The sequence below is a fragment of the Paroedura picta genome, chromosome 9 (assembly GCF_049243985.1).
Source record: "Paroedura picta isolate Pp20150507F chromosome 9, Ppicta_v3.0, whole genome shotgun sequence".
NCBI lineage: Eukaryota > Metazoa > Chordata > Lepidosauria > Squamata > Gekkonidae > Paroedura > Paroedura picta.
Window position 1 is genome coordinate 37,464,876 of NC_135377.1, and position 27,636 is coordinate 37,492,511.

At 41.1% G+C, this 27,636-nt stretch overlaps 1 protein-coding gene and 1 long non-coding RNA gene across 3 annotated transcripts in view; one reads left to right on the forward strand and one right to left on the reverse strand.

Moving 5' to 3' along the window:
• RP1 (RP1 axonemal microtubule associated) overlaps window positions 1-23,020 on the reverse strand; it is a 221,343-nt gene extending 198,323 nt beyond the window's left edge. Inside the window, exon 1 of one of the 2 annotated variants that reach the window (XM_077352406.1) lies at window positions 22,868-23,020. The gene's annotated coding sequence lies outside the window, so the exon portion shown is untranslated. Of the gene's footprint in view, window positions 1-1,638; window positions 2,040-22,867 lie in introns of those variants that run through there. The other variant, XM_077352407.1, reaches the window with a different exon arrangement.
• Window positions 1-27,352, forward strand: part of LOC143844776 (uncharacterized) — a 60,505-nt gene extending 33,153 nt beyond the window's left edge. Inside the window, exons 3-4 of the long non-coding RNA XR_013234130.1 lie at window positions 14,886-14,920; window positions 27,193-27,352. This is a non-coding gene — a long non-coding RNA (uncharacterized LOC143844776). The remainder of the gene's footprint in view (window positions 1-14,885; window positions 14,921-27,192) is intronic.
• Window positions 27,353-27,636: the final 284 nt, after the last annotated feature.

Genomic DNA, 27,636 nt, shown 5'->3' on the forward strand with positions numbered 1-27,636 from the left:
GATTTCAAGTATTTCATCTATTGTCTAGAGCAGCCTTTCACAACTTTTTTACCTTTGAGAAACCCCTGAAACATTCTTCAGGCTTCAAGAAACCTCAGAAGTGGCACGATGCAGAATATGGTTGAGAAGCACAGCTGTGTACATACCCACCCAGGCTCCTCCCAGCCCCTCTAGGCCCATCATTGGCCATTTTGAGGAGGTGGGTCAACATTGACCATATATGGTCATATCACTTGATAAATGTAACAAAATTTAAATTGGGTAGAAGTTAATTAAAATTGTTGGTTCTGTTGCAACACAGATGACCCATTCAGGAAACCCTTCCAGGGCTATCAAGAAACCAGGCTAGGGAGAACAGGGACATGTGCATGTGTGTAATGTAGCCAGGGGATCCTAAGAAGGCAAAAAACATTTGGAAGTAGTTTGCCATTGCCTTCCCCCACATCATGACCCTGGTATTCCTTAGAGATTGCCCATCTGAGTGCTAGCCTTGGCTGACCCCTCTTGGCTGACAGAATTAGGTTTTTGGGGGTACAGTACAATGCCAGACTCCCCCTTCCAAGGCAGCCATTTTCTCCAGAGGAACTCATCTCTATAATATAGAGATGAGGTATAATTCCCAGGTCCCACCTGGAGGATGACATCCATGTAATCAGTCCTAAATAGTTAGGATTTGGGCTAATATCTTCCTGGACAAGTTAGTGGCTTCTAAGAATGCCCCTTTATAAAACTGTGTAATCTTGCATGGATTACTTGTTATTTTGATGTAGATAGATTGTTGTTCTTAATAAATAAATTGAAAATTTTAGAAAAAAGAAAAGAAAGCCCAAGGTTTCATAAAACCCTGGCTGAGAAAGTCTGGCCTTATTTATACAAATAAAATGTATTTATATATCTTAAAAGGCCCCTTTATAAAGACACTATTTCATTTATAGCCTCCTTTTGGCCAAAGAGATTATGATGGAGCACCTAGGAGTTCCACATAATGGCAGCTGCATCGCCTGCCCTTCAGTTCATGCCAGGGATGGATCTGCTGCTTAACTGAATACTAAGAATAGCATAGACTTAGCTTCCTTTTAGGCCAGTGCTGAAGCATTTTAGATCAAAAAGATAATATACCTAACACAGATGACTTCCATCTTGCATACTACACAGTTGCAACTGATTCACTGACATTTTTGAAAATTATTTCTTATCCATTGTGTTCCATATGACACTGTATATAACTACAAGTCTTAGACTACAAATCCTAGATTTACCACAGTGACCCCTTCCCAAATATTCTGTTCCATATTCATTCAAGATTACACAGAGACTTTAATATCAAGTATTCAGAATTCAGAATATTAGAGATAGTTGTCCTACTTACCATAAATCAATTACCCAAAATTGCTTTTGGTCTGATCCTGACTAGGAGCATTACCAGACCGCCTTGCTTGCAGAGCACAGTGGACACTTGATTCAATTTCTTGCATTGCCAGGACAAATAAGTGCCAACCATTTTACATAGAAAACATTTCCACAACTGTAGCATGTCTCTTCTTTAAAATCCATTTTCCTTGGGAAAACACCCAGAATGACAGAGCCATAGATAGGAGCAAAAAAAAAAAGACCAGAAATCTTTTAAAGCTGAAGTACCTTTGGACACTGTAGTTTTCTCCTTAGTAAATCACGTAGTGCTTTCTCCTATTTTTGAATTCTTCCCAGAATACAGCATCCAACTCTTATAGCATCCAACCATCCTTCAAGCTTCTAGATCATGAAGTCAGGAATACTTTCCTCCTAATTGCCAAACCTCCTGTTAGTTATTTGCAATCAGCCTCATTGATCAGTTCTTCTTTTCTAAACCGTGTCAGTAGTATAGATAATATAAGGTATACTGGCATTGCAGAACAAATAATTCCATAGCTTTTTTTCTTGACACTCCAGTGCTTAATAGGCAATCAGGGCCTGTCTAGTCCAATTTATATTCCAGAAAAATTTGATGCAGGAGGACTGATAGGCAACCAAATGGCTAAGTTTGAGAGAGTATTCCTGCAGACGCGGAAAGACTGTGAGGGTTTATCTCTTCAGGACTGTGTAATTAGGTTCTTTTTCTTAAGCAAATGCTGTGTCTCCAGATGGCAACTGTCCCATCTAATTACTGCCAGAGGTATAATCAGATTTCAAGGTTCTCCTCTTAATCGGGATTATAGCAGGCCTATTGTATTTGCTGCAGAGCAGCTGCAAGCAAGAGTTTCCTTAGCAAATATTTCTTTCACAATTACTTTTCATCCCCCCTCCCCTCCACACTGTGTTTACTGTACATTCTTCATGTTACGCATTATGAAGAAGTTGCCTAAATTTAAAAGTATATTCACATGCAGGCATGTTGACTATCTGATTGGATGATTGATCCAACGAACAAAGACCTAGCGCTGGATAGAGAAAACTTTGGGACTAGACTTCATGAAATCTTATGGCCATCAATAAATCCAAAGACCAGACAAAAGATAAAGAAAAATCCGTGGAACCATGGGGCTGTTAAAATATGGCAAAAATATAAAGAAAGACTGTCTCCCAACCCCTCCAAGCTAAAATCGCCAGTAGAGGTGTATATGACTTTTTCTCAGCAAGCTAGGATCACATGTCCTAAATATCAAGATATTATATCAAAAACAAAGAAAATGAAAGATCTGCAAACATTAACCCAAGAAGGATTTTCAATAAAATGGTTAGAATATAATCAATTAAAATCCAGGTTTAAAAATAGAATTTAAAAGACAGGATAGTATAAAGATGGAACTCACAGAATTCGAGGAAATTATCCTGCAACAGAAATCGCATCTGCAAGGCCACATATACATGATATTGTTAAAATATGAGACCGAAACAGAAGTGGTCAAAACTTGCGCAATTAAGTGGATGAGGAATTTTTAAAAAGTGATTACAGTGGAAGAATGGGAAAACATATGGGAAAACGTGAATAAGTTAACAAAAAGTCAAATCATAAAAGAGAACTGGTTCAAGATGTTTTACCGGTGGTACATGACTCCCAAGATGATCACTAAAATGGCAAAAGAAAGCAGTAATAAATGCTAGAAATGCAAAAGTAAAGAAGGATCATTTTTTCATTTATGGTGGAGGTGTCCTGGCATAAAAAATCATCAAGAACTGGAGAAGATGTTAGGCATAAACTTCAGCATGAATGAGGAATATTTCTTACTGAGCTTTATTCCGGACAATGTTCAGCCACAAATGAAACCTTTATTTTTTCATGCAACAACAGCGGCAAGAATGGTAATAGCTAAAAATGGAAACTAAAAGAAATTCCTACAATAGACATGTGGCTAGAGAAACTAACTGAATTGGCGAAAATGGCAAGACTAACAACCTTAATAAATTTCCGAGAAGAGAAGAGATTTATAGAACAGTGGAAATGGTTCCTGGACTATCAATCAAATAGATAAGGAAAGATGAAGAGGCAAATAAGAACATGAGAATATATAGAAGTCAGTTCAAATACTAGGAGCAGCTTAATCATTAGGACTAGAGTACTGGATTAATATAAGTAAGCAATCCAGGAGAAAAGAAAAAATACATGTTAGGAATTAAAGTTGAGTTTAGGAAGATATATCTCAGTTAATGTAATAATTAAAAAATAATAATAAGAGAATCATAGATGTATTCACAGAAGAGTGGTAACTTAGGGTGTTAAAGAATAGAAGATAGGTCAATATGTGAAGTAATTTATGTTATTAATAATAGGAATATGTGTTTTATAAAATTTAAACATATATATATTACATGGTTATATTGTTGTAATATTATAAAATATAAAATGTTATGGTGTATTCACATGTTGACATTTATAATGATAACAATAAATATTATTTTTTTAAAAAGAAGTTGCCTCTGGCTTATTGACCAGAACTGGTGCAAAAAATATCCCCTATAAAATGGCTAGAATCATGCCTACAATTTCTGCGTGCACAAGAGGAAGAGGCCATTTTTGCCTGTGAGGGCCCAAAATGCTCTTTGAAATGCTTGTCCTGGGAACTGGGTTACCCACATGAAAAGCTTGTAGGATCAGAGGTCTCCTATGTGGGGAGGGAATCAGTGAATCACTTCCCACATGGTGCCTATAGAAATTCTAGGTGAAATGCCAGCTGATGTGCACTACTAAATCTGCCTCTTTTAACCTGAATCTCAAAATAAGCAGTTTATTAAAACAATAATTTAGACCTTCAAATTCATGGCAACTGATACAACTATATAGTTGGCCATCCCTGCCCCATCCACTTTGAGTACTGTTTGTTAAAGATAAGGAAACATGACCTCTGGCTCAGTCTTTACTATTTTGGTGGATGGGGGTGGCTTTTTAAAAATATTAAATCCAAAATATTAATGGGATGCAGATCCAAAATTCATCTATTCACCTGGCAAATTATCCATTGGCTACATGTGTTAAATTCAACCAATGAGATTTGCTTCCAGCTAGGAGGAGCCAACTTCCCCCTTCTGGCTCTGTGATGTCTCCTTTGGAGCTTGGCTGCATCTGTTATTCCTGATGCATCAGTGGCATGTTACCATTGCTACATTCTCTCTCTTACTCACTGCTTTCTTCAAGACTAGCCCAATGGTGGTTCCTTTGAACAAGCAATATTTGCAGGGAGGCCCAAAATAATGAAGCAGCATATAAGTTCAAATATGTGTCCCCTACAATGTCATACAAGACTCTGGGGCTGTGCCCACTTCACACTGTCTCATATTAAATGAAAACGAGCCCCCAATTTTCCAGTTTGGATGAATAGCTACAAGTAGGGAAGCAGCTGATCACAGCACTTTTGAAGTTCATTTTTGTGGATTTTCCAGCCAATGCCCTTTGAATTACATTCTTCATTTTGAACAATATAGGACAATAGTTAGTAGAACAGTTTTATCATTCATGTGAGTCACTCCATTAAAATATTCTGTTGCTGCAACACTTATGCTATTAGTGTTAACCTTGTGGTCAAGGAAAGTTGATAGCGTGTCTTACATCTTAAAGTCTTTTCAACCTCTGAAACTCTAGAATTGTTCTTTAATTGGACCATTCACAAAGGTATGGGAGTAGGAAACTGTTATCTGTTTGAAAAGGAAATTATCACATTAGGGACAGGGGCCTCGGTTATGCTTCTCTGAATGTGCCCAGCCTGCTTACATCCTTTCCAATAAAAGGTTCCAAAAATGAGTTATTATTAACCGTCTTTGGCTGATAAGGTTTCAGAATATTTAGTTAGCACAGCAGTTTGATCTACATGAATGTTTAATCAAGTCAATCCCTGCAAGTTCATGAAATTTTGCCAAAGGGAAAAGCAAGAACATGAGGGTAGAAGTGGATAAAAGCTAGCAGTGAAGAGTAAAGACAGTCACCCGATGTTTAGTATAACCATATTTGAATTGTCGGGAAAGACTGGAGACAGTAACTGTGAACTTCAGAAGCTTGCTGAATCTTGATTCCTCCTCTTACTGATAATTAATGGACTAACCTAAGAGTGCTCCATTGGTAAATAAGGTCTTGTGATTACAAATGCTACCATAATGTTCTGCCAGTGCTACAAGTGATGTGACCTCTAGATAGTGAGATTGAAACACATTCTAAGAGATACTATAATATAGCCTAAGGTCATTGTAGTTTGTGAGCTTTGCAGGAGTGGCCACAATCTGTACTTGGATGGGATTGAAATAAAGAAGAAAATGGCAAATTCCCTCCACTTGTGTCTTGCCTGGAGTGCCCAATGGCCAACTCTAGACTCAGAACTTCTTGGACATTTGGGGGTGGAGGTTGAGGAAGACAGGATTCGGGGAGGGGAGGGGAGGGACCTCCGCGGTGTGTAGTGACATAGAGGGCACCCTCCAAAATTGCCATTATATTCAAGGGAACTGATATATGTAGGCTGGAGATCAATTGTAATTGTCCCACCTGCTGACTGGCAATTCTGCCCTTGGATCACTGTGAGTCAATTGGGATTTGAGAACACATTCTTCTTCTTCTTTGAGTTATTTATTATTATTATTATTATTATTATTATTATTAGATTTATTTCCCACCACTCCCTACAGGCTCGTGGCGGGTAACAGTAGTCTTAAAATCCCCTGTTAAAACCCCCGCTAAAAGAATATAAAAATACCCAACATGGCGGAAAATACCACTCTCCCCTACCCAAACAAGGGCATTGGGGGATGGAGGATAATGATGACTACTTCAAACCCCCGAGGTTTTCATATGCTGCTTTTCTTTACTCGGAGTCTCAAAGTGGCTTATAAACAATTTCCCTTTTCTTTCCCCACAATAGATACCTTGTGGGGTAGGTGAGGCTGAGAGAGCCCTGATATTACTGCTCGGTCAGAGATCAGTGCTGTGGCGAGCCCAAGGTCACCCAGCTGGCTGCATGTGGGGGAGCGGGGAATCAAACCCAGCTCACCCATTTAGAAACTGCCACTCTTAACCATTACACCACACTGGCACCATATAGATGGCTCTACTCATAAAGTGTGTAAAAGGTACAGCAAAGATCCAGTAAAATGATTAAAAGGTAGGAATTAGGGATATGCATTTCTAATCAATATCGAACAACAGATTTTAACAAAATAAATCACTAGAGGGGGCAGAGGAAGGGACTTAAGTTTTAACTCTCCCAACAGCAAAAACACACATATTAAACCAGATGCAACACAAGAGATCAGAGATGAACGATCAAAGCATCTCTCTTAGTAGGAAATAATGTGAAGCAGCCATTTCTTTGTCAATGAAAATTACATTTTCACCCACAAAGCTAATATTCCAAAATTGGGATGGAAGACTTCAGCTAAGCTGATCAGGGAATCTAAACCCTGTCCTCTTACGTCTTGTGTACTTACTATGTGGTACATTGTCTTTAGGTTGGGTCTGGATTTGCAATGATGCCTACCAGCCAGAAATATGTTTATTAATTCCCCTCTGGGAGCTTAATTCTCAGGTGCATGTGGCCAAATTTGGAAAGGAGCCTAATCACCTGTGTTGCAGAGGCCGTCCCCCTGTGCACCACCTGGCATGTCCCCAGGGAGTATTAGTAGCCTCATTTCGGAAACAGTCACATAAAAACCTTGACAGAGCAAACAGCAGCCTTCTGGGGTTGTTTTAGGTCAGGAAAACAGTCAGGGGGAGGAGAAGACATAATCTCCTTTTCTTTGTGCATCAGGGAATTCTCAGCATGGGACCCACAAGTGCGCATCGGATTGTCCATCTGGGCAGTCTGTGAGTCAGTATAAAGAAAAGGCAGAGAAGGAAAGGCCACTTAAGTCATTTACAGTGCAGAAGCATCTTCCCCATCTAGAAGAAGAATTCTGTCAAGGGAAGGGGCTTCTGGACAGATGCATTTCTAACTTCTATAAAGGCCTATAAAGCAATTTCTACAGTTAGAAAAAAGACATCCATTTACAGCGGTTCTGTCTAGTTTGGCTCTGATTGAAAGCTAATGGTGGAATAGATGGACCTTATGTTCCCTGTTCTTGTTGATATGGATACCCTGGCACAGTGCCTGTCTGCTTAGAAGAGGATGATGTGAAAAGAACTGGCATGCTGCAGTAATCTGGTCACGCAATGATCTTATGGGTTTAATGCTATTTTGAGCTTGTGCCTGTATTTGAGAGTGATGCTTACTTCATACATGTGTGTTTGTGTAAAATTCTGAACTAGGCACTAGTGTGGATCAAAGAATCTTAAAATGAACAGGGAGATTGCTCTACAAACCTGAAGAAATCCCCAGATTTGCAAAAACAATCTGAAATATATTTTTTAACAATTCATTGGAGAACTCAAACTCACAATAGTATTCAAAATGACACCTCTTCCCCTAAGAAAAGAATGCTCCTTGAGACTATGTTCTGAGATTTCAGTGTTCTTTTTGAGGGTTGCTAGGCAAACATCACCATGTAGCCTCACCTTCCAAACTTTGGGGTTTTTTTGTAAAGGAAAGCTATAGGAATTTAGTAAAAGTGGCTTAGGAGGCCAAAAAACCCAATCAACACAACCCAACTACCAATTAATTAATTATCCTAATCTAACAATCACCCCAACAACACAACCAATACAACACAACCCCACATCTATCTACCCAACCTCTAGAATGACATTGACCCCGAACAAACACACCCCTCCTGCCCCCACCAGAACAGGAACAAGAACAACAATGCACAAGTCACACTAACCAATAAGAAAACACCATACTGCAGTAGACAATCAGGGCCATGCCTCAGGACCCAAACACCCAACCAAACCAGAACCAACAAACCAAAACCAACAACCCCCAAACAATTAAATAAGAACTTGGGTACAAATATCCTAGAAACAATTCATTAGGTAACCCAAGGGTGAGTCTCCTATAATCAAGCAGGTATAAAACATCAAAATGATTGGCCCTCAACAATCAGGCTCATCTAAGGGTGAAACCACAATGAGGGGGGACCCAAGAGGGTCAGGGATCCCAAGAATGAGGGAAAGAGGCAGAGACAGCAATGGGGAGAGGTTGGACAGAAGAAGGGACTCGAGAAACATCCATGCTAAGGTGACTAACTCTCTTCCAACAGATACAAATGGATAGCCATGTTGGTCTGAAGTAGCACAATAAAATCAGAGTCCAGTAGCACATTTAATACCAACAAAGATTTATTCAGGGCGTGAGCTTTTGAGTGCAAGCACTCTTCGGCAGACTATGATCTTTTTACATGACAGGGAATACATGTTTATTAAAAAGTGGATAAGGAAAAAGGAATGGGTATGAACCAGCTTACAATACATGCTTTGGCTGGTTTATGTTTCATGAAATGACATTTGTGGCAATATCAACTGGAATGAACTTTCCATGAACTTCCAGTTTGTACATGGAGGTTTGTGGAAGCCATCCTTCCTCCAAAGCACCAAGAGTCCAACCCGCAGACTGGAACACCCGGAGAAGAGGAGAAATGTGGGTAACAACAGTAGACATGAACCTTACCCTTTGAGATCCACAGAGCAGTAGTCCAGCAGGAAGAAATTGATCTTGAGGAAGGTAAACTTGTCCACCCTAGCCGAGTTCAGGATGGAACACTGGGGGCAGTGCGCTTTGAGAATATCTCTCAAGTAGGAGAATACCTGCTTGTTCTGGACACTGGTGGGTGGGAAGAAGAAGAGACTCATGGCTACTGGTGAGTGGCCATGCAAGAGAGGTTGGACCAGATGGATGCCATGCATGACATTCAGGCAATCAATGGAGGTGAGCTCAGGGGACTTGGCAAGATACTCCCTCACCATCACCTCTGCTGAAACCTCTGCCATTGCATTCCTGGCAGCCCCACATACCTGGAAACACCACTGACAACCAATAGAGCAGCTTCTCCTTGATTGGCCTCTTTGAGTCAGGAATTCCTGGCTGTGGCTCCTTCTCCCCTCTCTCCTTGCATCTTCCACCCACTGTTCCCTCTGGCCATGTCTGCTGGCCAATAGCCTCTGCACAAGGTCTGCATTCTGAAGGGCAATGCTGCCTTTTATCTTCTTCCCATGCAGGATGGTCATGGAAGAGATGACATCTTGCACCACCGTCTTCTGCTCCAGCATACATGCAACTTTGGCATAGGTGGTGTTTCAGTGGGTGAGTAAATGCAGAATAAGATGGTGTCCAAATTCCTCCCCCTGCTTCTCATGCAGCAGATGGGCATACTTCATGCTGAGTGAGAACTGGGCAGCCAGATATCTGCAGGTCTCAATCAAAGCCTGCTCCTCAAGGGCGACAGCATTCCAGGTAGCCCTGACAGCATCTTTTACCACCAGGTAAACCATATGCAGTGGACAGACAATGTTCTTAAGACACATAGCCTTCACTGCTGTCATCATATTGACCATGCAGTCATGAATGATATAGCCACCACCCATCCACACTCTTGGGCTACTCCAGCAGGGGAGAGGAAACACAATCCAAATGTCAGTCAGCCAAGAAATTCTCTGTCTGTCTGTCTGTCTGTCTATGTATGTATTCATTCATTCATTCATTCATTCATTCATTCATTCATTCATTCATTCATTCATTCATTCATTCATTCAAGAATTATACTTTTAGACCTTTGTTTCCAGAGTGCCAGCTCACAGCGGCTAACAACTGAATAAAAACAATACAATAAAATACCCCACTATCCCAATCCAAATAACACCCAATCCCTGCTTCCTGATTAGGACTTTTCCTACTGAACGATAGGACCTCCAACTTTTTCTGAGCCATATCGTCACCACTTCCAAACATCTGGCAAATGTTTCTGGTGAGTGGAGTTGGAGCAGCTGTCCATCAGAAGATAGGGCTGGGTGTCAGCAGCCTACTACTAAGTCCCACTGATTGGTGTGATTGGAGAGATGGGTAGCTCAGATCTCTGAGACCACTTAGAATTGCCAAACCCCAGTAGGAGAAAGGAGTTCCCAGTCACAAAGGAATGTACACTACTGCTCCACTTTTAACAAATTCCTTGCCTCTATGTGTAACTGCAAACAGCTGAGAGAAGAGATGCTGTGGAGCCAAGCTGAGTGTATATATGACATCCTGAACCCATCAATGTGTTCTGCCCATGGACCTGCCCCTGGAAAAACTAAGTTCCTTGTATTGTTTTCTACATTTCATGTAAACCTCCCTGAGCCTCTGGGGAGGGCGGTATATAAATAAATAAATAAATAAACAAACAAACAAACAGAGGAGATCAGAAACTGGAGAACACCTGTAAATCTGGATCTTCAGCCTCCACCTAAAGGTTGGCAGCCCTTATCTATGATACAGGATTATCTTTTACTTTTAGGACACTTGCTTCCAAAAATACAATCCTAGGCAATTTCAGGTCAAATTAACATAACCATCTTGGAAAATAGGAAATAAATGGAACTTGTTGTCAAGCAAGCACATTGAAAATTGGGTTTCAGAATTCAACTCTAAAACTCATCTGATCTGAAACACATTATTTTGAAACCAGAACGAATACAGAACAGAATCCATAAGATAGGCGCATTTTCCTCCTATGTCACCTGCTATTCTTGGGAGGGATTTCAAAACAGTTGGAAAATTCAAATTTTCTGGGCATTCATATTCAAGGCACATTTTCATTAAAAGAAATCATTGCATCCTCTGAGATACGAAGCCTGAGCAAGTGACAGCATAATGCAGTAGCACTTGGAAATTTGCCAGCACTGGAAAACTGGAGCAAAAAGCTACAGCATCCAAACAGTTGTGTGCCAAACTGCCAGGCAAAAGAAAGGTTATGAGTGAATCATCTGAACCCAATGAACTCATCATCCGGCACTGCCGGCAAGATTCCGTCTAATCTATGGCCATAGTCATGGAAGAAATGGGAAACAAACAGGAGGGAGACTCAAAATTGAATTATCAAAGTACAACATGAAAGTAGAACAATCTTGTCCGAATTAGCCTTTTCTATGAATACATTGCTTCTAATTTTAGCATGGTTTTGTCTGCCAAGTATTATACAAAGACAAAAGAGATAGATATAAAAGGAGTTCACTTTTGGTGGGGCTGGCACTCATGTCCTATACATGTTTATTAAAAAGTGCACACCACTAGTCTCAATTCGTTTTACTCACCAGTAAGCATATATTATTTATTTATTTATTTATTTATTGCATTTACTCAGGGCGGTTTACGGAACTGAAGAAATTATACAGAAAACTATATAGGTTTATAGCCCTGTAAATACAAAACAACTGAAGTCATGTCCCAGTGATTGTGCTTGTAGCTTATCAGCCCAGCTTTGGCACAATCCATCAATCACTCACAAAAGTCCAAGAAAAGGTCATTTTAAAATTCTTCTCATTTATTAATATCTCTGGGTTGTAACCAACTTCCTCACTTTTTCTTGAGTGTACTTTACCAACTTCTGATGCTCAGCATCCAAACCTGATTCATTCCATTAACAAAGAAGACACTGTTACTCTGCTGTGTTTTCATTCATATCCAATGAGAGGGGAAAGCAATAGTAGATCATTACAGGTAATGTGGGTTATCTGACATCTTTCATTCCTTGTGGAACAAGGAGCCCTCTCTTCTTCTGTTGTGACTGGGGGGGAGGGCATTGTGCTCAAGGTAAACAATAAAAGGAACTTGGAACACCTCCCCCCCCAAAACAAATCTCAAGGGGGAACAGGTTTCTGTTGAGGTGCCACAGTCCACCTTTGGGCTCATTCAGTACCATGGACAGTTCCATTGCAATTAGGTAATAACAACACAAGAGGAACCATGTTAGATCCAGGAAACTGGATGAAGTGGAGTATTGTGGATTCTATAATTACGCAGAGTTCACCACTTTTTGAAACCAATATATAAGCAGGTACATGGGCAGGTTCAGGAAGAGGGAGAATAGAGAGAATCATTGTGAGAAAATGTCTTATAAGGTTTAATAACATAAAAAATAAACACTTTAGAAAAATGTGTTTATCTGGAAGTCTACTGTGTATTCTTTACTGCTAAGATGATTTGAAAGACTGATAAAAATTATTCCTTTGAAAATAATTACATTTCAAGCCAAATGATTGAAAAAAGCCCCATGTTTCACATAAAGTGAAATAAACAACTTTAGCTGCCTCAGTCTTCCCTTGTTGAGAAATGAAAGTTTGAAATTTTTAATTAAAAGACACAGGTACATTCTGAACATTAAATTATACTATTGGGATATGCATTCAAGAACTGCTTAAATTTGTGGTCAGGAGAAACCAGAAAGTAGAGCACAGCTACATTGTTTCCCACAACAAATTGGATGTTCTGTGCCCGCATAAAGTGTGTATTTTCTGTAGAATTTTGGTAAAATGTGCCATATGAAATGTGAATGCTTGATCATCAAACAACAATTGGCTGGCTATAAAAAGAGTAAGGAAAGACATGCACCAGATGTTTAATTAGATTTGGACCTAAAGCTTCCCCACATGGAGAAGCATCGCACTGTATGAAAAGGACTCTATCAAAGGAACAAAGGACCAGGTCCAGGCCAGGGCCAAGTTGTTGGTAAACTGTGTGAGCTTGCATATTCTAACAGAACAAGTGTATTGTTTCAGTGGCTTAGACAATCTAACACTTCAGCTCCAAATGTATGCCAGATACTCCACAGCAGGTAATGGATGCTTCTTTTCATATGTTGCTACTCTATCTTGGTGCTGACACAGGTGTTTTTCTAGGACTCACTGTACCAAGATTGACCAGTCAGTACATTCAAGCTGGGGATTCATAAGAAAGTACAGGCTGGGAAGGAAATTTTCCCCATCACACTCACACATATCTCTTCTTCCAGACTTCTATAAACATTTAGGATCCTGGTGGTGATGGAAAGTGTAATCAAGCCACAGCTGACTAATGACAACCTCATAGGGTTTTCAAGTCAAGAGATATTCAGAGGTGTTTTGCCCTAGCCTGCCTCCACGTCACAGCCCTGCTAATCCTTGGAGGTCTCCCATCCCAATACTATCCAAGACTGACCCCTCCAAGATCTGATGAGATTGGGCTTACTGGGTCTTTCCAGGTCACAGCTCAAGAGCCTGAGTAACCCTATTTCTCCTGTTACTTATTTTTACTTTAACTGATTCAAGGTTCCATACATCCTGAGTTCGCTCAGCTGTCATCCATGATGTGTGTGTGTGTGTGGGGGAGATTGTTAACTTGCAAAGTAATATTTCTGCATATTTGTGAAATCCTTCACATATGAACAGACCCCTAGCTACTCTGAGGGTGGCTTGGTTTTCTTGGTTTTGTAATCTGTACAGTCTCTTAAATTTCCTGTTTGATATAAGGATTCATCAGGCTTTAGTGTCACAGAAAGCCCCTGCTGTGATAAACAGCATGCTAGGGCATCTTTCTCTCTTTCTCTTTCTCTCTCTCTCTCACACAGACACACACATTTATAGTCTGTACTAATTAATCCAAAATACTATCAGCATGCTTCCCTACTCAGGATGACTAATGGGTTAGAATTCCCACTTCAGTAAAAAAAAAAAAAAAGTAATTGAAAGGATGAAATGAGGGAAATCTACTGTATTTCACTTAGGCTTTTTAAACTGAGAAAACCCTTGTCAGCCACGAACCTTATTGTGTGACCTTTTCCCAGTATCTCTCAGCTTAATCTGCTCCACAGTGCAATGGTAAGGATATAATTAGGTGGAAACAGTGCTGGAAAATTCCTGGAGATTTGGGGGCGGAGTTTGAGGAGGAGAAAGAGTTCAGTAGAGATGTTCCACCATAAAGCACAAAGCTTCTACTTCCTCCAGAGGGCACTGTTTTATGTGGGGATTAGCTGTGATTCTAGAAGATCTTTAGGCCTCAACTGCAGGTTGGTAATCCCAGGTGGACCATATTCACTATCCTGAACACCATGGAGGGAGGATAGGATAAAATATAGAGTGGTAGGGTGACTAATGGTGATTAATGGATAAACGATAAGAACAGAAACCAAAATTCTGGGATAAAATATCCCTCAAAGTCAGCCTTTCTCAACTTTTTACCATTGAGAAACTGCTAAAACATTCTACAGGCTTTGAGAAACTCCAGAAGTGGCACAATCATGCAGAATTCGGTAGGGAAACATATCTGTGGACACGCCCACTTAGGGCCCCTCCAATTCTCACCCCCTCCAGGCCCATCATTGGCCATTTTGGATGGATGGGTTGATATGACCATATAAGGTGATATCAACAATAAATGTTTAACACATTTTAGTCTATAAACATTAATTAACTCCTACCCAATTAGGAAACCCTTCCATGGCTGTCATGAAACCGTGGTTGGGAAACTCTGCTCTAGGTTCTGAGTCAAGAAAGACTTGCATTCAACATGCTACATAGGTATAACGATTTTCTTATTTTGCCTCCTTTATAGAAACAAAGGCCTACATATGATAATGAAGTCACAAGGTAAGTTCATGTTGAAAGAAAAATCATTAACTTTATGGGTATGCAAATACATTTCATTCAGTTTACTTTTTGTTTCACTTATCTTAAGTGCAGTTTATGCACCTCTTTGGACATTTTGTTGTACTTGTTTTCATTTCTGATGGTTTTAACAGGAATCATATTTCTACCTGTAACTTTTTTAATGCAATCTAATTGGCATACTTTTTTTCAGGGATTTTACTTTTTGACCAAAGATCTTCTTGCTGAATTTTAGGCAGAAGAAAAATGAATGACTGATGGAACTCTTAAAATTGCTAAAGATAGATTAGAAGCAAAACTAAAAGGTGACAGAAATAGAATCAGGAGTCCAACTGCAGCATTCCAGCAACTGGCATATAGAGACAGTTATGATAACCAGTGCAAAGAAATAGAGCAACAAAAAAGGGAGAACAAATCCAAGAAATCAATGGGAAATGTAAAGCATGGTCCGACATGATGAAAGATCAATGTGGAAATACAGTAACTGAACAGAACAAAATAAAGAAAATATGGGAACAATCTACTGGAGAGCTATACAGAAGAGATGAAAGGATGACTTTCACTGAAGAATCTTTTGAAGAAGAGCTTGCAATTTTTGAAATTAAAGCTGCGCTCAAATCAATTGGGATAAACAAATCAGTAAGAGTAAATGGGATATCAATAGAGCTATTTCAAGCCACAGAAATGGAGTCCATCAAAAACTTAGCAAGAATGTTCCAACAAATATAGAAAACCAAACACTGTCCCACAGACTGAAAATGTTCAACTATATTTCAACTCCAAAAAAAGGAAACATCGAAGACTACAGCAACTATTGGACTATTGCATTATTTTTTTCACAAGTAAAATGATGCTCAAAATACCACAAAGACTGTTATCATATATGTAATGAAATGTCAAATGTTCAAGCTGAGTTCAGAAAAAGAAAATGCGCTAGAGATAAAATTGTACATTTATATTGGCTACTGAAGAATATGGGAGAATTTTAGAAGAAAATCAGCCTGTTTTCATAAATTACAGTTTTTGGCTGGGTAGATTATAAAAAGTTATGGTCAGTTTTAAAACGAATTTGTGCACAACAACATTTGATTGTCTTGAGGAGCAACCTATCATCTGAAAAAGAAGCTACTGTTAGGACAGAATATAGAGAAACAGAATAGTTTACAATTGTCAAAGATGACAGACAAGAATGTATTTTATTAAGTAGGCATTTGTTTAATCTATATTCAGAACATACCATAAGGAAAACTGGATTAGATTTGGATGATGTAGCAAAATTGGTGGAGGGAAGGAACATTAAAAATGTGAGATGTACAGATGACACCACAGTATTGGCAGAAATTCATGAACAGTTGAAATGACTACTGATGAAGGTTAAAGCAGTTGTTGCTAAAGCAGGATTATAGCTGAACAAAAGGACGACAAAAGTAATGACTACTAATAAATTACACAAATTTAAGGTTGGAGGATCATTGTCCATGGGGTCGCGATGGGTCGGACACGACTTCGCACATAACAACAAAGGTTGAAGGGTAAGGAATTTAAATTATTTAAACTATTCTATTCCATTTAAGTTTGCACCTCACTGAATCAGTAGTTACAAACTTAAATGGACTCTGTGGAATGGTAGAGGACAGGAAGGCCTGGAGGATCATTGTCCATGGGGTCGCATTGGGTCGGACATGACTTTGCACCTAACAACAACAACAATTCCTTAGCTCCATTATCAACCAAAAGGGAGACTACAATCAAGAAATCGAAAGGAGATTGAAACTGGGAAGGACAGCTATGAAGAGGTTAGAAAAAATACTTAAGTTTAAGGATGTGTCACTGATAACCCAGGTCAAGGTTATTTATACCATAATATTCTCCATTATTATGCATGGGTATGAATGGTAGGCAGTTAAGAAAGCTGGCAGGAAGAAAGCTGCTTCATTGTAAATGTGGTGTTGGAAAAGAGTTTTACAGATACCTGCCAAAAAGACAAATTAGTGGGTTCTAGACCCAATCAAATTTGAACTCTCCCTAGAAGCTAAAAAGTATGACTTTGGTCACATTCTGAGAAGACAAGAGTCACTGGAAAAGACTATAATGCTAGGGACAGTTTATGCCAGTAGAAGATGAGGAAAACCCAACATGAGATAGATTGATTCAATCAAGAAGCCACAGCTCCCAGTTTGCAAGACCTGAGCAAGACTGCTAATGATAGAATGTTTTGGAGGTCAGTTCATAGGATTACCATAAATCAGAAGCAATCTGATGGCACTAAACAAACACAGGAAAAAGGATTCATATAATTTAGAAGACTAAAAATTCTCCCTATTGAGAAGTGGACAGACAAAGGCATGACAAATAAAGATAAGTGTGTGTTTTCCCTCTGCTCTTGGTGGTCAAGGGAAGGTACACATTTTTAAACAACCTTGAAAAATGCCTGGGCCAACCCCATGCCTGACTTTGCTATGCTTCATTGATTTCAGCATTTTGCCCTCAGTCCAGCTGACTTTTGATATTGAGCTGGGCTGTGAGAAAATCTTCAAGCGTCTGAATAAAATGCATGAGGAAATAGAGTTGAGCTCCAGTTATCTTTCAAAATAGAGCTGTCCCCCGCCCGCACCTTCTTTCCACCTGTATGGGAGGTTTCCTGTCCATTCTTAAACATTTATAGATGTGAATGGGCAGATTTTTATTAAGGTGTGGTTGCTTTGAAGATCTCAAAGAATATGTTAACGAGCCTGTCTTTGACTTAGGGGGAAATGTTTCCCGGTCTGCTATGCCTTGATTGCCTGATTGTTTGCCTCCAAGACCGTTTATGCACTGGAGGTTTCATGCTGGGCTGCAGGCTGGAGTTTTATTTGTGGCAGGTTGCCCCACCTCTTCTTGCTCCCACATGGGGGAGTATTTGGCCTGGTGCACCTCATCCACCCCCGTTCTGTGCTCCTGACAGGGGGGTGGGGCAGTGAAGTTCCCAGTGCATAAACGGTCCAAGAGAAGACCAGAGAAACATTTGCCTTCCCCCCTGCAGTAACTGCATTTCCCTCCAATATCTGCCAATGCAACAGGATAGCAGTTGCCTTTAGAGAGTACATGTGCATCAGGCAATCAGAGTGCCATTGGAAGGTAGATAATTTCACAGCAAGCAAACAGGACCCCTTTCTGATATAGAAAGAACCCAAACTCTCAAGACTGGCAGAAAGTTGAAATGTTGTGCATAAAGCTGCTTATAGAATGACCCCTCTGGAAGACCCTTGTGACAGGGAAGGTATCAGCCATCACGGTCTGCCCAGTGCCCCTCCTGCTGCACCCACCTTGTGCAAGCATGGAAAGCATGAAAGGCACCACAATAGCAGGCATTTCTGAAGATTTAGAGAGTGTTTTAAAAATAACAGTTGGAAATGAGATTGTTTTATTTTAATGAATAAAGTTTGGGTTTTGATTAGTTAATTCCAGTGTAAACATCCTCATTCTCTATCTAGAAGCTACTACAAATCAATGTCTAAATCCTGAATTCTAAGAGAGAGGAAGGTTAACACTGCAATCCTACAAACCCTTTCCCGAGAGTAAGTTCCACTGAATAAACCTGAGTAGGAGTCTGAGTAGGCCTGTTTAGGATTGCTCCTCTCCTCAATGCCATAAACCTCTAACATGTCCTGACTTGCCTGCTTTCTTTTTCACACCATGTACCAATGCCAAATCTTGCCTGTGTCCACAGAACAAGGATAATCCCACTCTCTGTGTATCTGCGGTATCTAATCCAAGTCAATTCAGTTTCTGGCAGCTTTTGCCCAACCTGTTTATACTTCAGTAACCTTTGCAGTAACCTTTGCGGTTTTGCTCAGATCAATCAAAAGCTGTGCCACACCCGCCATGATGCCAGTTTCTGTTTGCAGTTTCTAAGGACATGGTTTACAACATGTGTGTGTTACTAATACAAATGGTTTGGTACCACAGCAGTAGAATCAAACAAACAAAATCTGAAGGGACATTGCCATGGTACAAGTAATACATGAGTTAGAGAGGAATGTTAGCTAGATTTGTGTTTAATAAAAAACAAAAAGTGACAAATATTTCCATGGAGGTAAACAGGTAATACTCCTTTACAGAATAAATTGTGATGTAGTGTATCAGTGGAAATGGACACGTGGCATTAATAGATCTAACCTGCTTGCTGACTTAATCACTCAAGCCACCATAAATGCAGAGGTATACTTCTACTAACTACAGGGAGGCATACAACTTAGCCCTAAATCTTCCAGAGTCACAACTGCTGCAGTGTGTTCTTCTATCATGCTATGCAGCTTTAGGCTTCTGGTGCTGGTCTGTCCCACCTTTAGCAATGATTTGGGGGCTAAATTGTTTACCCATTACAAGGGGGCAGTGTACCACTGGAAATACTGAAGACCTAAGAAAACCTTTGTTTTATTTCTTTTAATTGATCCTATATAAACCTTATCACTTTTATTTTTCTAACCTCTTCTTTGCAATAGTCCAAGACCTGTTTGTTTGTTTATTATTACAGTTATTAACTGCATGCTCTCAGCCAATAAGCTCCTGCTGGCATACAACAATATGATAAAACAGTAAAAACCATACATAAAAACAATCCAACAATCCCCAAACTACCTAATACCTTCTAAAACTAAGAAGTTCGCCTTCGGCCCAGTGCCTCGGGGGGGGGGGGGGGGGTAAGCAAAAGGGAAGATGGTCTTCAACCAAATACCTGGTGGAAGAGCTCCATCGTTCAGGCCCTGTGAAACTGAAACAGTTCCATCAGGGCCCTTAGCTCTTCCAGGAACTCATTCCATCAGATAGGAGCCAGGACTATAAAGGCCTTGGCCTTGGGTGAGGCCAGGTGTAATTAAAACCCACAGAGCAAAGAGCCCTGAGAGCTGCATAGTGAGTTAGACAGTCCTTCAGGTATGTGCGACCCAGACTGTGAATGGCCTTAAAGGTCAAAACAATGCCTTGAACTTGATCTGGTATACAACAGGCAACCAATGCAGCTGCTAGAGCAGGGGTAGTCAACCTGTGGTCCTCCAGATGTCCATGGACTACAATTCCCATGAGCCCCTGCCAGTGTTTGTGTGCCCCTGTGCTAGAGGATCAGTTGCATATGGGTTCTCCAAGATGTTCCTATAAGGACTCTTGCAGACATACTTAGTATCAGTTGCAGCTTCCAGGTCAAGGATGAGGGTAGATCCATATAGAGCAAACTATAGAAGTCTAACCTAGAAGTGACCATTGCATGGATCACTGTGACTAGAAGTTCAGGGGCCAGATAGGGTGCTAATAGCTGAGCGAAGGTGGAAAAATGCCATTTGGGCTACCTTCGTGACTTGTGTCTCCATTGTTAAGGAGACATCAATGGTCACCCCTAAGTTCCTGGTTGAGGGCAAAATCTCCAACTGCACACCATCCAGGCAAGGAAGACATGCTCCCTGTTCTGGCCTCTTTTACCCAGCCACAGGACCTCCATCTTGGAAGGGCTGAGTTTCAGGCAACTCTGCTTGAGCCACACTGTCACCAGTTTCAAACAACTGGCAAATGTTTCCCTGGGGAAGTCAGGGTGGCCATCCAAAAGGGAAAATAACTGGGGATCAAATCCCAGCCCAAAACTCCATGCCAGCCGGGTCAGAAGGTAGATGTTTAGCAACTTGGAGAGTATCGCATCTTGTGTTACTCCACATGGAGTTTGGTAGTAGTGCGATTGATTCTCCCCCTCTGCCAGATTGTTTGTGGTTCTGGAGAAATGAGATCAACCACTGTAAGGCAGTACTCCAGACTCCAGCCCTGGTGAGGCAGTGGGCAAGCAGCTCATAGTCAACAATGTTAAACACCACTGACAGATCTAACAACATGAGAAGTGCTGAACTGTACCTATCCAGCTGGTGTTGGAGAACATCCATTAGGGCAGTGGTCCCCAACCTTTTTATCACCAGGGACCACTCAATGCCAGGGACCACTCACCGGGGACCACTCAACGGCTTTTACTGAGGCCCGGTGGTGGGGGTAGTTTACTCCTCTACTTTCAACCACTGCCCTAACGCTCTCTGATTGCTATGGTAATGTTTAAACATCCCTTCAAAATAAAATACAGACACGCCACAACAATGAAGTGTGTTGTAAAGGGCTGGGGGGGGGGAATGATGGACCACATGTGGTCCATGGCCCACAGGTTGGGGATCGCTACATTAGGGTGACTAGCAGTGTCTCCACCCTGTGGCCAAGATAAAAGTCAAACTGGAATGGGTCAAGCACCCAAGTTTCATACAAGAACACCAGGAGCTGGTCCATGGCAGCTCCTTCAATTACTTCCCCCAGAAATACAAGAAGCGAGGAAGGGTGGTAACTGGCCAGGTCCTTGTATGATGCTGTGGGATCATGTTCTGCCTTCTAAACAAATAATTGTGTCTTCAGCTTACCTATTGGGAAGAGATCCCTGGATTCATTTCCCCCTCCTCTATTGGGTGATGAATACATTCATCAAGCAGAGGAATACATGGAGGGTCATATTTGCTGAGTTTACCTCCCAAGGCCAGCACGTACAAGGTCTCATCTACACGGGGGCCTTGGCTCTGATAATGCAGTCTGTACCCAGAAAAACTGATTATACAGATTGCACATAAAGCACCCACACCCACTTGTTTGCATACAAGTAAGTTGAAAGCAGAGCCAGCGAGCATGGAACCCTGACACACATGCCACCACCTGCACATGATCCGTTCATAGAGTAAACCTCAGCACATGACAAAGGGTAGTCATTCAGCTGGTATGCAAATGGTCCTGGTCCTATAACAAAATGTCCTGCATTTGTGATTTTTTTTTGTTGCTATACACAAACACACCCTTCTGTGCATGCTTGCATCCATCAAGGCATCTACACATAGACTTTTTCTTCCATATGCAGATGACTTTTGTTTAATGAGAAAATCTAGAAGAAGAAGAGTTGGTTCTTATATGCCACTTTTCTCTATCCAAAGTAGTCTCAAAGTGGCTTACATTTGCCTTCCCTTTCCTCTCCTTACAACAGATACCCTGTGAGGTGGGTGAGGCTGAGAGAGCCCTGATAATACTAGTTGGCCAGAAAAGCTTTATCAGTGCTATGGCGAAAGCAAGGTCACCCAGCTGGCTGCATGTGGAGGAGCAGGTAATCAAACCTGGCTCGCCAGATTAGAAGTCTGCACTCCTAACCACTACACCAAGCTGACAATTTGACATAAGTGAAAAAAATCATTTTTACACTATTTATACTATTTACAATTTTAAAAAACACCTCATATTATTATATTAGTTCCAAACCTATCAAACTTCATAGATTTAGAGGTCAGAAAGGACAGTAATAGCCTATGGCCTTTCAAAGGTAGCAGAATGTTATGAGTCCCTGTCCAGTGTCCAATGAAGCCTAAACTAGCCAGAAAAGACCTTCAGTACTCGTCAAGGGACGCTTTGGCAGGAAGCGCCCCTGTCCAAACAGACTTCCAGCGGACTACATTGTAGCAACATGAAGATCACAAAACCAAACCCATAGTTCAAATAAGAATTCACATCCCAATTCTGACCTTACGATGAAAACAAATTTCCTCAATTACTCAAGCATTACCACTTAGAGCCATAGGCTGCAAAGGTACCAACAGAACAGAATGCCTCACATTTATGGATCCTTGCGCTGTGCAGGACACAGAACGGCCCAATAGCACATGCAGGTCACTGGTTCTCATTCACTATCTGCAGTATCAGGAGCTATTGGTCTCATTTTAAACTTTCAAATCTGGAAAGTGCCAGTCTCCATGCCTCCTAAACATATGCCAGACAAAGAACAACACAACAATATCTGTCGCAAGGCCATTACAACCGGAACTCAACACCAGACAACTTGGCCCCCTGAACATCAAACCCTGGCCATAGGAAATGCATGAAGATAAAAGTCTTTACCTGACATTCCCCGGATGCGCTTGAATTTATGAACTGCTTGCTGGTTCAAGCCACTTTGATGCAGTAGAGCAAAACTGTAAGAATATTTTTTAAAAATCAAGGTAAGTTTGTTAGAACTGCTTCTTTCAGCTTAGTTTATCTGTGCTGCTATGATACACAGTCAACATGATCTCTTGGAGTATGTTAATGTTGATTTAATGGTAATGCCCTCATTACCTCTAGCAACAGCAAATGAGCATTTAACAACAGAGGAAATGTAAATTCTTCCCTGATCATGATTGACATCATTATTCTTACTACACTATACGAATCAAGCCGCAGAAAGATCATTATTGTATATGTACTGTCAAACCTAAATAAATTTAGCAGACCCAAATTATTTCAGTTGAGTATACTTACAATCAGCTGTTCTTTCAGTCCAATTCTATGGATGTTTAGACAAATATAAATAGAACTTCATATAGGATCAGATTATATTAAATGCAATCCTGTGCAGAGTTTCTCCAATCTGAACTGGCTGAGGTCAACAAGCTTTGACTGGAGTTAACGCTGCAGAACATTGCATGACAAGCTTCATTCCAGTCTAACTATTTTTCCTTCACAAATTCATCTATTCATGAATGGAAGTTCCTCCAAGTTCAAGGCTGTATTCTATCACCAGATGCCTGAATAAAACAAAGGGCACTGATACTCCCACTTGTGAACTTTTATCAATTATGTCCCAGTCAGTGCTAGAAACAGATGGGAAAAGAACCACAGGACTGCTTTTATGTGACTATGATATGCTACATTTTTAGCTGTTCATATGGTAAAAGGTACCTGAGACCTGAACCATACAGGAAAGATCCATGATCAGGTATGCCCACACCTGCTGCACCTCTTGCTGAACCCCCAGAGGACACTCCAGAGGCTGTAGCTGATCCACATGTGTTGTCCGGACTCGGCACTCTCTAGGCACTGCCTGGACATCAAGCCAGCAAAAAACATGTTGGGAACTGGGGCCAGCCTGATGCCCCAGAGGACAAGCAACCTGGTTCCAGCTCTACATGCCAGCATATGTGAAACCATGGGACAAGACCCCACCCAGACCAAAGGGCTTGCCAGTGCAGCAGCAAAAGCAGCAAAAGCAACAGCGGTTTTCCGATTAACTGTGGCGAAGCTGACTTCATGCTTTGGCTTCTGGCTGTGTTCCCGTCTCCTGACCTCAGCCTGCTCCTTGACTCCATTCCTGGCTCTCGACTCTGGTCTGGCTTTCAACTCTGCTCTTGGCTACTCAAACCTGGCATGGCTTTGACACTTTCTCTGGCAAATGACCCTGGCCTAGCTTTGACTCTGCTCCCCGCTCCACCCTTGGTGAACTATGTCCCTTGGCTCTGGAGTCCTTGGACTGGACTTTGACTGGAACTTGCCTTTTGATTCAGTCTCGGCTTCCTGGCCAAGGATGTATTTAACCAGTAACTGGTGTGCAGCCCGGAAGGACAGTACAACCAGTCAATGGATTTAATTTAGATGTTTATTTTCCTTCTCACTTGGAAGAAGGTGCATGAGAATAGAGTACATTATAAAGCCTGAACTGGATGACGCCGGCTAGCCGGATCTTGTCAGATCTCAGAAGAAAAGCAGAGTCAGCCCTGATTAATATTTGGATGGAAGACCACCAATGAAGTCCAGGCTGCTACACAAAGAGAGGCAACGGCCAACCACCTCTGAATGTCTCTTGCCTTGAAAACCCTAGGGGGTTCTCCATAAATCAACTGGAGCTTGACAGCACTTTCTACCAGCACCACCACCTCCCCATATGTCATGTACATCACGTGATCCTTATTAAATATGTGCTGATATTCACAAGGAAAAAAACTTTGCTTGAACAATATATTTGACTTCCTAAGGATGTATCCAATTAAATCAGACTTAAAATAGAAATAATTACTAAGATTCTCATTTTTCAGCAGACATCTGTTTCAGCCATCTTCAGTTCTCCACCTGCACTTGGAAATGATGCATAATAAACACTGCTAATTTGGGCATCGTGCTTTTTGTAGCGTACATCAATAAAGGCCCTAGAATTAGGTGTCGCTTCAGCTGTGCATAATTAACAGCCAGTTTCATTGCATTCTTTTCATCACACGTTACCGCCAACTCAATTCTTTAGACCTATTCATGTAGTCATATATTCAAAAGGCATACCGTGTTTTTCACCTGGGAGAGTCTGTTCTCAGCAAGTAAAGGTGAGAAAGAGACCTAATTGAGGCCTAACAGTCTCTGTTACAGAAGAGTAAACCAGGAGCTCGATTGATCAAAATAGCTTGCAAAGATCTCAGCATCAAAGCACCAACAGGATTTTCCAGGAGTCTCTTCCGCATCAGTTTGGGAAGGGGATGAAGATGAACCCAGGTTAAAAGGCCTCTTGCTCCCAAAGAGCAGCTGGGCAAACACAAACAAGATGGACAAACACAATATATACCAGCTTGGTGGAGTGGTTAGGAGTGCAGACTTCTAATCTGGCCAGCTGGCTTTGATTCCCCACTCCCCCACATGCAGCCAGCTAGGTGACCTTGGGTTTGCCACAGCACAGGGCCTTACGCTCTGTGGGTGATAATTTACTGGTTGTTCCCGGCCCCAGGGAAGCACGCCTAGCCTTGACAAGGGCCAAGTTTTTTTCGGTCCTGGCCCCAACCTGGTGGAATGAAGTTCCAGGTGAGCTGCGTGCCCTGCGGGATTTGTCAGCTTTCTGCAGGGCCTGCAAAATGGAGCTCTTCCACCAGGCCAATGTTTTGATGCTACGGTTGGTGAGGAAGATCGATACCCCCCCCCCAGGTGCGAGCAGTATACTGAATCATCTTAACCTTCTTCCTCACCCCTCTGGTAGTAGGGATGGGGGGGGAGGTTTCTGCCATGTTCTGTGATTTTATGTCTTTTATTGGGGGGTTTAATGGGTTTTATTGGACATTGTAACCTGCCATGAACTGGCTTCGGAAGTGGGGGGAAATAAAATAAAATAAAGTAATAATAATAATAATAAAGCTATTCTGACTGAGCAGTAATATCATGGCTCCCTCAGCCTCATCTACCTCACAAGGTGCCTGTTGTGGGGAGACAAAAGCCGCTTTGAGACTCCTTCAGGTGGAGAAAAGTGGCATATAAGAACCAACTCTTCTTCAAAAGCTTAGCTTGTGAGCTAGGCAGGAAAAAAACCATCACCAATGCCTTGCAGCTTTCCCTGTAATAGCGACTAATTTATTCAAGTTCTAAAAGAAGAGTTAACAATTTGTCTGCTGGAGCCATTTCCACATGTTCCCCATATTATTCGTGATCCTATAAAGCTAGGTTCCTATTTCTATTGTCTCTTTCTGTCTCTTGAAAAGAAGGAATATTGAATGTGCATGAACCTATTTTGATCTATCAAGGTCAGTATTATCCATCCTAACTGGTAGGGGGCTGTCCAGGGGCTGTCGAGGCTTTTAGGGTCTTCCATATCATGAACAGCCTGATTCTTTTAACTGGAGAGTTGGGGACTAAACCCGAGACCTTCTGCTACTGAGCCAGAAGCCCTCCCTTAGAGTACTACTTCATAGGATGCCCCCCCTTATACTATAAATGGCTGAAAGTAAGACTGTCAATGCAAACCGTATCTCCAGAGGCTTAGTATCCTTTACATCTGAACAGTCACAGTTTCTGAGGTCACCTGGGGAAACAATTTTGTCAGACAAATTTGTGGGGCAACAACAGATTCAAAGAATGGGAAAATGTACAAATGTTGGTTTTAGCCTTATGGAAATTTTACACAGCATTCAAATGAGGTTTTTAAACTTTTCCTCTCAAAATGGCATTGCTTGTATTTTTAGTTATTCAGAAACCTCTTATAGAGCTTGCTAGGGTCATTGACACTCTTGGGAATATGGTTCAAGTAAATAGTCACTATTTGTTAATGCAGAAGTGTAGCTTTGTATAACTTATCCTTTGTGTTCTCTGTATGGTGGTTTATTAGGCCCATAAAAGTTTCTGAGCTGAGCTGAACCTCCTATAGAGACTTATGTGTAGCTCTGCCACCAATGTGGTCATATTTTGTGGGTTTCCATTCAAAAAGCCACTTTTTTTAATGACACTTTTAATAGAACCCCACAGAAATATTTCAAATTGTTTTATTACCGAATGGTTTTCAATATTGCTTGACATCTTGAAATTCTTGAGTAAAGAAAGGCATATTTTTAAAACCCAGATATAAGGCACACAATGACAAGTGCAAACTCCATCATCTGTCATGATTATATTACATTTTCTAGAGACACATAATCTGTGCAAATGACATACTTTTTTCCTCATAGCTGCCTAAAAGCCTTGCTCCCTGGTACTGCTTTTTAAACCCCTGCAAGAGGATTCCTGCCCGGCTGACTCAAAACAGAAGCGAGTACCCCACCTGCTGGAGAAAAACAGCGGCGAACTTCCTTCACAGGAAACAGATGTAGCCAGGATCTCTCTACCATCTACACAATGACAGAACAAAAAAGGGAAATCAAAGCCTCCCTGTCTGGATCTGCTGCTAAGTAAATAAATAAAGTGAGGGCATGCAACCACTTGATTAAGAGGGTATGAGAAGGCTGCACATTCATCACAAGTGTTCGACGTCCCTAAGACTTTGTTACAAGAATTTATCCCACAATTTTCGCAAACCAGTGTTTGGGGGAGGATCAAAACACAAAAATGATAGCATTAAAAACACCTCCAGATTTCTGGAGCCCGACCAAGAGCCACAATTGGCAGCACAGAAA